At 43.4% G+C, this 9,488-nt stretch overlaps 1 pseudogene; it reads left to right on the forward strand.

The window, feature by feature from the left end:
* The first annotated feature begins 5,348 nt into the window (after positions 1 to 5,348).
* Positions 5,349 to 6,539, forward strand: LOC110289157 (annotated as a pseudogene).
* The last annotated feature ends 2,949 nt before the right edge of the window (positions 6,540 to 9,488 follow it).

Consider the following 9,488-nt stretch of genomic DNA (forward strand, 5'->3'; position numbering starts at 1 on the left):
ACACACACACACACACACACACACACACACACACACACATCTTAGTACCACTGTCCATACACAGGCTCATACACAAGTACAGAAACACATGAACAGACATCTAGAATATTCTGTCGAAACTGGCATGAGAAAGCATGAATAGGCTCCTAATTGACAAATATAAAATAATTTGAACAAAAAACTAAACAACATGATATTGGATTGTACTAGAATTTTGAAATAACCTATAAACCCATGCTGTTGTGAATGGTTGTGTGGCATATAAATGAGTATGGATGAAAGTCAGTGTTCTTACATTGCAGAGAAGAATTCCAGATATTTCTCCTGGGAGTAGAACCCCCTTCAGTCCTTCACTGTGAGCTATATGTTCTCAAGAAAGCAGCAGGGTTAGCTTGGGGGACAGGCAAATAAGTGAAGTAGTTGCTTTGCATACACTGTTGAATCCATGTTTTCCAACCCTCAGAACTTTTGAGAACAGCTAGGCACAGAGTGATCCCTGGTAACTCCAGCACCAGAGAGCTTACTGGCCAGTCCGTCTAGCCATTAGCCAGCTCCAGTAAGAGGCCCTGTCTCAAAAAATATAAGGTGGTTTCAGCTATAAAAAGGACACAGAATCACTTCCCAGCACCCACATGGCAGCTAACAACCATCTGTAACTCCAGTTCCAGAGGATCCAGTGCTCCCTTGTGACCTCCACAGGGAAAGCAAACATGACTGCATAAGACACTCATGCAGGCACAATCCCCATACACATACATTTAAACTAAATAAAATGTCAAATAAGCACACACATATGTATATATGTATAAATACATATATTTATACATACAGATGTATATACACACATCTACATGGTGGAGAGCAACTGAAGGCCCTCACTGTCGTTCCCTGGCCACTTTGTACATACAGATATAAATGTCATGTGTCTTAGTTAAGATTACTGTTACAGTGATACAACACCATGATCAAATCAGAGTAGCATCGGGTTACTGGGCAGAAGATACTTGCTTGACCACATGCTGCCCTTGTCTCCATTCCCAACCCTGTGCAGAAGAGAGAAGCCCTCAGTGGGCACATTCTACAGGCCATCTCAGCCCTCAGGATATGCAAGGTCATAAAAACAAAGACCAGTGGACCGAGCAGAGAGCACACAATTAGATCTCAGTACTTGGCACCTAATTAACCAAACAGTTACAGGAGGTAAATCCTGTTTGGCTCAGATAACCAGTAAAATTCAAAGTCTTTGGACGCTTTAAGTCTTCAGCAAAGTTCATTCTGTCACTGTGTTCTGTACAGAATGTGACAGTCAAGTGCCTTTTACAACAAACTACTTAATTGTGCCTTTTCAAAACACATTTAATCTTTACTTTTAAAATTAAACACCAACCAAATTACTTAAGCACAAACACTTATGTAACATAGGCATGTGGGAAGAATTGTTTGAAACAAAGGCTGCATTATATGACAAGATAGTGTTGCATGTTTTAAGTAGGGTCTTGTTTATTGACTTGAGAGAAGTGAGATAGCCATTTGGCCAGTCTAACCAGCATTTGTGAAGACCTCATATGTGTGCTGACTCTGGGAGATAGGAAGGCTTTGCTCTACTGAGCTTCAGACAGCTAAAGAACACCAAAAGGCAGCCAAGGAAAGAGGAGTTATAGAAGAGGAAACGGGATTCAGAGCCTTTGCTATGTTGAAGGTCAGGTGTTTTCTTATATACAAGGGATCCATGTGGACTGTAGGGTTGTAATTCAGGTTGTGTTGCTATGACAAATGACACAAGACTAGGTCATGTATATAGGAAAGAGTTTAACTTGTTTCATGGTCTGGAATCTTGAAGGTAGAGAATAGGGCAACTTCAGGTAGCCAGGAACTTGTGTTATCTGAACACAGGGTGTACTTCAGAAAGGCAAAAGGGGATTGTGGAAAACTGAGAGGAGAGGCTCTACCTTCCTTCTCAAAGACCTACCATACATTCCTCAGGCATGGAACAGCAGGGACAAAGTCTCAATATGGGTAATTGGTTTTTGCCTTAAACATGGTGAAAGCTGTAGCTGGTCCTCCCTCTGATATGTTGGTTTTTGATGAAGTCTGGGGATTTAGGTGACAAATTTCCCAGGAATATGAAAGGAAAGCATTTCAGGCAGTGAGGGCAGAGCATATGAAGATCCTGGTTCTCTCTTGGGTCGCAATTATGGAAAAGTCGTGTCATACCTAATGTAGAGACTATAAATAATAAACATGCTGGTTAAATTGTAAATTCCAGGTTCAGGTGTACACAGAGCAGTCAGATGACTGGCAAACTCCAAAGCAATGAGGTGAAGACATAGTGCTTCTCACCTGTGATCCTCACTTGTTGAACGTTGATGCAGGTGTGTCCCAGTTACCTGTATGTGTTCCCCTCAATCACAAAGAAAAAAATTATGCTCAGGTAGGGAGATGCTCTCCCAGGCTAGCTTCGCTTCTTCATTGCCGTCCATGTTTCACAACAAGGAGCAGAAAGTGGCTATAAATAAAATAAATATTTTAGCTAGCCTCTATAAAAGACACAAAGATTTATATATTATTTGATGAGCTGTAAACCTAAATCAGACAGGTTGTATACTATTTTGACTTGCATACAATCCATAGGCCAGATGTTACTTGCTGTTTAAGTGTTGCCCATGGTTATTTCTGCTCCATCAGCCTGTACTCATGGTCCACAGGTCCTGGTCATGTGGTCCTGAGCCATCAGACCCCATGGCAGCCTTCACCTTTCTCCATTTTCTTCCTCTTCCTCTCTCCTCTTCTCTTGCCTTATGATCCCTACCTGTGACACCCAGCCCAGATAAAAAAGCCCATAATGCCTGTCTTTTATCCATCATTGCCTGGCAGTCACATTTTCCTAGATAGTCAGAGATTTAGGTGAACTGATTTACTAAGCCACATCTGGTGTATATGAGAATTTGTTAAAGAGATTGGCAAGTAGTTGGAGGTTTGGGGGATTCCATTCCCTGGGTTTCAGTACTTAGTATTTGAATACACAGCAGCAAGGGACTAACTTCATCAGGTAGCAGGTGGTAGAGGCAGCAGTTGTATACTATCCTGAGCAGTCCTCTTACTAGCATGGGACCCTGAGGCCTACCTGTGCTACAGATCCTCCGCAGCATGGACAGGAAGCTGCGCCTTTCTGGCACCCTTCCATGATGAGACTCCAGGCCCTAGTGTAGTCTCTAAAGACTGTTCAAATTCTTAGACCACTTCTGGCAATTGAGGTCTAATTATCCTGTCCTCTGGATCCCATGTGTTCATCCTCAGAGTCTGCCTCTGCCCTCTCTTCATTCCATGACCCTACCTAATCTCTCCTGCATTTTCCTCATCAAATGCTTCAGCTACCATAGAGCAGTAAGACTCTTGGCCTATTTCACAGCTCATCCTGCTGACTTTTCAGCCTTCACATGTCTGCCTCAGGCTTTTTTCTGTTGTCTTCTGCCTCCTCCATTGGTGTTTGTTCAGCCCACACTCCCTAAAGAAGGACCAAAGAGCTGTCAAAAGAACCCTTTCATGAAGCCTAAAATGGCAATGCCGGGGGGGGGGCAGTGTACCTCCTATAGGAGTTAATGGGCTTAAGCAGTTTGCGTCCAAGGTAGGTGGAGCAGGGGGCCTACCACAGCCTTGCCTCTTAGCACCCTTCCCAACAGTCTCCTTATGAACCTGTGCAGTGAGTGATGCTTCCCTACTGGCCCAGGTAGAGGTAGTTGAAGGGTCATCTGGAATTCTGTAGTTGCAAAGATCAGCTTTACACACTGGTACAGATGGTGTGATGCTGAGCCTTCATGAGCTTGTGAATCAAGCTGAGATTAGACTGTAATTTTTACATGGTAGCTGTGGAATATTGAAAATGGCCATCATGAAGGCTTTTTGATCAGTAGTCAGAATAGCTCGAGCAGTAATGTATAGTCAGGCAGTGACCAATTAGGAGGCCAGGTAGCTCAGAATTGAAATATCCTTGCTTAGTTATGAGAAAATGAGCACAAGGCACTTGAAGAGAGAACTTAGTGAACACACTAATGATGTTTTTTAACAGGGTCTTCCTGTGTAATTTTGGGTAGCCTGGAACTCTTTTTGTAGACCAGACTGTCCTCAAACTCAAAGATAGGAAGGCTCTTCCTCCAAAATACTGAGATCAAGGGTGAGAATTACCATACCTGTTCATTGCTAACTGATTTTGACAATGATTTCCACCAGTCCCAAAGAAAGTTGAATCCACCACATATACACATAAACTGATGGACTGACAGACAGACCCACAGACAGACAGACAGACAGACAGACAGACAGACAGACAGACAGACAGACAGAAGACAGATAGTTAAGCAGGCAGGCAGGACCACAGTCTCATTTCTCAGGAAGGTTATGAGGTCAAGTCCAACCTGGGCAAGATCTTCTTTAAAAAACAAAAAAAACTAAAACAACAAACAAACAAAACAGAAAACCTCAACAATGGGTTTAATTAGTCAAGTTTAGGCAGAAGTGAAAGTACTTGCCTTTTATTCCACTATTCATATGGTAGAGAATCACAAAAACTTCTTTGAGTCCAAGGTTAACCTGATCTACATATTTCCAGGACAGCCTGGTCCTAGAAGGTAGGCCCCCTGCTCCACACACCTTGGAAGCAGACTGCTTAAGCCCAGTCACTCAGATAGGAGATACACTGCCTCCCCCAGGCATTGCCATTTTAGGTTTCATGAAAGGGTTCTTTTGACAACTCTTTTGTCCTTCTTTAGGAAGTGTGGGCTGTGTAGAGAGACCCTATCTCAGAAAAAACCTACAACCAAGAACAAAAAGGTCAAATTGAAGGATGCCAGCAACAACAGGTAAGCATGGGTTCAAGAGCCTTGTTCAAGGGAAGCATGAAGCATATGGAAAATAGGGGCAGAACAAAGACAGGGCAGGGGTCACATGGCCAGTGGTCTGAAGTTTGGCATGTTTTTAACTGACTGTGAGTAAGGCTCTTGAGGTTCCCAGTGTGACAGGAGGACACAGGTCTTATTCTGGAGGTCTGATTGAGAGACCATTTGATCCTCTCCCCAGTCATAATTTCCCTTTGGCTGTCAAATGACAAATGACATTTTTCTTATCTTAAGAAGATCTCTAAGAAGGCAAACAAGCTGTAATAGGTTATTGACCAGGATCTTGCCAAAATACATATCTCTCAATGTCGAAATCACATACCCTCAGGAAGTTCCAACATGTGTACTGGGAGGGGCATGGAGAGGCTCAGACACAGGCCCCTCCCTGCCCACTGCTCCAAACAGGGCAATTAAAGAAGGGGACCAAGCTGTGTAGGAACACCTGCCACCATTATCATGAAGCTTGCTGGTGCTGTGGTGATCCTCGGGGCTGCCCTGCTCCTCATGACTTCAGGGGGAGGTGTGTATTACACTGTGGAGATCAGGGATGCAAGCTATCCAGGCTCTCACACCGTCTATCCCGTGGGATACACTGATGCAGGTATTTCAAGTGAGGGTCACCTTGTCTTTGTGTTCCAGATTGTGGCATCTGCCCAGCTATAAAAGAGGATGTTTTTCTATTTTTAAATGAAACCTCAGAAGAGTATGTTGAATACGTGAAGCAATAAAAGATGACCCTGAAATACTCGAAAATACTGAAAAAAAAATCAAGCAATGTGTTGATAGCACATTGACAGAGGAAGACAAGGCACATGCATCTGCTTTCATGGCGAGTCTCTATGTGTCTGGTTAGGGGCAGGGCTTGTGCTCCTGCACACCACTGAAGCTTCACTGAGAATCCAGAAATGTGACACACCTGATTGATAATGTCAGAACCATGGGGCAGGAAGGAGCTCTCAGACTGCCTGAGCTGACCCTGGCTGCTCAGCTCAGCCAAGCCACAGTAGATACCTGCCTGATTTAGGCCTCCCTCAGCCTTCCTGACACAGCCTTCCAAGTCTAGCTACAAAAATTTGGCACCTGGCACACTTCACTAGCCTGGGGCTTTTATCCTAAATTTTCAAGCCTACCACTTAAGCTCCAAAAAAGTCATATGTTATCCTGTTCTCTGAACTTTGAAGACCACGTTGTGGACTCCACATGTGGACATTCAACGGTAGAATTAAAGTGAACCCCCTCATGTCCCTAGAACAGGTATGTTAAAGCACGGCCTTTAGCTGAAGATAATTGAGGGTCATCATCAACATGTGACAGGAGACAGTTTGCTTGTTGGGCCCCAGCTGCCCAGGGGCTCATGTGGGGCTCTGTCAGCTCCCCCCCCCATTCGGTCCCACTGGGACTATATTGTCTCATAAGTTGGCTTCTCCCACCTGGCTGGTTTGAGGCTCTTTACAAAGCTTGTCTCAACAGGTTGGGGACAAGGCTCTCTGGTCCTGGTCAGATACATGAGCAATTGCAAATTGGCTGTAGGTTTTTCTAAGAGGTGTCTCAGTGCATGGTCAGTGGGGCATGAGGTCTCCTTCACCCCCAAAGTCTCACTTAGCTTTCTGTTTGCAGGAAAAAATAGAAGCCAGCCCACTATGTTGATGGCTACAACTTTGCTATCAAGGAAACCACTTGCCTGCTCACCTGCATAGATGCAGCAGGCTATCGCCCTTCCTGCCAGGTGTCTAAGAACAGGAATCCAACAATANAAACCTTGCAATTCATTGGAGAGCCTGGATTTTTGAATTCAAGTTTGGGNCTGATTTGGTTGAAGGATATTGCAGGGACAGCCTCTGGGATATTGAGGTGTCACAGCTCAANTGTGGTGCTGACAAAATGCCCTGCAGAATGCATTAGAGAATGCTAAGAGACCATAGTCACTACACTAGAGTGTCTGTCACCCTAATGAGACAGGGTCTACAGGGAACATACATGACCTCCCAGACTGAGCTCCCCAGGAACATGGAACTGAGTAGGACCAGGAATACCAAGGGTCTGTTGAGGACCACACAGGCTCTAGATAGCAGAATCTGTCTCTGTTCCCTAGTGTTTGNTACATTATCCAGTTGTGCATGACTGTGTGTCACAGTGTGTCCCNTGTAGAAAATACAATAAAAGTACCTATTTCAAAGGCTGTTGTGAGGCTTCCTGCCCGTCACAGTGAACAGAATTTCAGCCCAGAAATCAGAGCCGGACCAGCCAGAACAGAGTTCAGGTTATCCTAATATCAACTACCCAGTTCTGAACCCAGTTACTTTCCCACTGGGTGTTANATGGAGTGGGGAACCTGGGTCCTAGGACTTTAGGACCTATCCTATGGCTCTNCTCTGTGGACATGGCAGGAAGTTCTTTCCCACACCAGTAACCAAATAGATGTTCTGTGGCCAGTCCCAAGGCCATGTGCCTTACTGCTCCATCAATGAGTCAGATCCTCACATAGGTCCCAGGCTCACACCAGCAGGCATACCCAGAAGAATATATAGGTTACTCATGATGTCAAGGCTCATGGAAGGCCCAACGTGTACAGGCTTTCTCATTATAGAGTATGCACNGAAAAGTGTAAAATGTATTATTCTTTTTCATAAGGCTATGATAAAATAACCATGGTTGTNTATTTATAAAGAAAATCTGATCCTTTTGAAGGCTCCAGGTCCACATTCCTGCATCTTAACTTCTTAGCTTCTGTTGAGCACCCCCTTACCATCAGAGACACAAAGAATTGCATGAGACTTGTTGCCAAGTCATTGTNTGGGTTGTCTCCAGTACTCATCCAATCTATAGCATATGTCCCTTTCCATGGCAACACCCCAGAGNCCTAATCACCTGACCAGTTGTCTCCTGTTCTCCATCACGTTATATTTTGAAACCCTATTATGGTAACCAAGTTTCCTTCACAGGATCACTTAGGGAACACAAGGAATCAGATTCAAATCACACAGCACATTAGGAGGCTGTCTTGCATAGACTGAGGCCTGATATCTGTGACCCAGGCCTCCAACTCACCCTTGTCTAGCCAGAGTTTGCTGATGAAAGAGGTCCCCTGCCTTCTGGGAGCTAAGGGTGCTCTAGGGACTATGTAAATCCAGTGATCTAACTCTTAGCATTACACATATAAGTCAGACAAGGTTTTCTGACCATGACCATGCTTTTCTCTACAGATTAAAAAACCCAGAGCCCCTCCATCTGATGAACAGCTCTATATAGTTAGCTGGGATTTACTAATATGCAAGTGGATGTTTATATATAATTTCATGTAGGGTATTCATCTGCAAATAAGTTTATTGTTGGGTGTCGTAACTCTNGTCTCCCTGAGACAGTTAAGAAGAAAGCTTCCTTAATCCATTCATTGAAAGAATTTAATTTTAGTGAAATATTGTCCTAATGTACTTGATTGGCCAGTATTCATTTCCANCATAGAAAGGTATTCATCCTCACTTGTTATTCTTTGACTCTGGGTACTTAAGTGATGTTCTTGCCTTACTTCCTGCTGTTATTTGATATTTTCTGTTTTAATCNTTTTTTGCTTGAGATAGGATCATTATATAGACTAGGCTATGCTCAAAGGTTTAGAGAGCTGCCTGCATGTGTCCCTTTGTTCTAGGATTTAAGAAGTGTACCACCAAGACCCAGCCTTTAAATTTCTTCTTCTTACTCTTCCTCTTAATCATTTTCCTCTTCCTCTTGTTACTCCTCTTCTTCCTCCTCCTCCTTTCTGGCATTTGTTTTTCCTCTCCTTTTCTTCCTTCTTTCAGATATTTTCAACATTTAGTCCTGGCCAGCCTGGAACTTGCTGTGTAGATTATGCTGACCATGAACTTACTAAGATTCACATGTATTTATTTGCCCCTTGAGTGCTTGGATTNAAGATATTTCCTCCCTTGCTCAGCTTCTTTTTTAATATTTTGATCATGCTTAGTACAGTTTTATAAGTGCTATGCACCTAGAGTTCACAGGAAATATTCACTTGGCTCCAAGGACTGTAAAAGCCTAAGAAATATGGCAGGAGCTCAGACTTTTTCNACAAAACAAAGAAACAAACAAGCAAACAAAACTTGTTTTAAGGAACTAGACACTCTTGATCAGCAGGAAGTAGACAAACCATAACATCCCATTTAAACCCCTGACTTTATTTAGGGATGTCTTCTTTTCTCTTTCCTTTTTTTCTCTTCTCTAGTTTCGTGGGGTTGAAACAGTACAAGAAAGTGAGGGAAAAAGAGTGGAATATAGAAGAATCCATAAACTAGCAAAAGTCAGCGATGCCCAGCATAGAGGTAATGCAGAATGGGAAATGTGATTTCAAAAGCAGTAGACAAAAAAAAGCAGGGGACGAAGTGATAAAGGGATGAAGAGCTGAGGGGATGGATTCTTTTTGAGATCCATTAAAAATTTACTGGGGCTACATGATTATGGGATGGATCCCTGGATATGGCAGTCTCTAGATGGTCCATCGTTTCATCTCAGCTCCAAACTTTGTCTCTGTAACTCCTTCCATGGGTGTTTTGTTCTCAATTCTAAGAAGGGGCAAAGTGTCCACACTTTGGTCTTCATTCT

The sequence above is a fragment of the Mus caroli genome, unplaced genomic scaffold (assembly GCF_900094665.2).
Source record: "Mus caroli unplaced genomic scaffold, CAROLI_EIJ_v1.1 scaffold_22337_1, whole genome shotgun sequence".
Classification (NCBI taxonomy): Eukaryota; Metazoa; Chordata; class Mammalia; order Rodentia; family Muridae; genus Mus; species Mus caroli.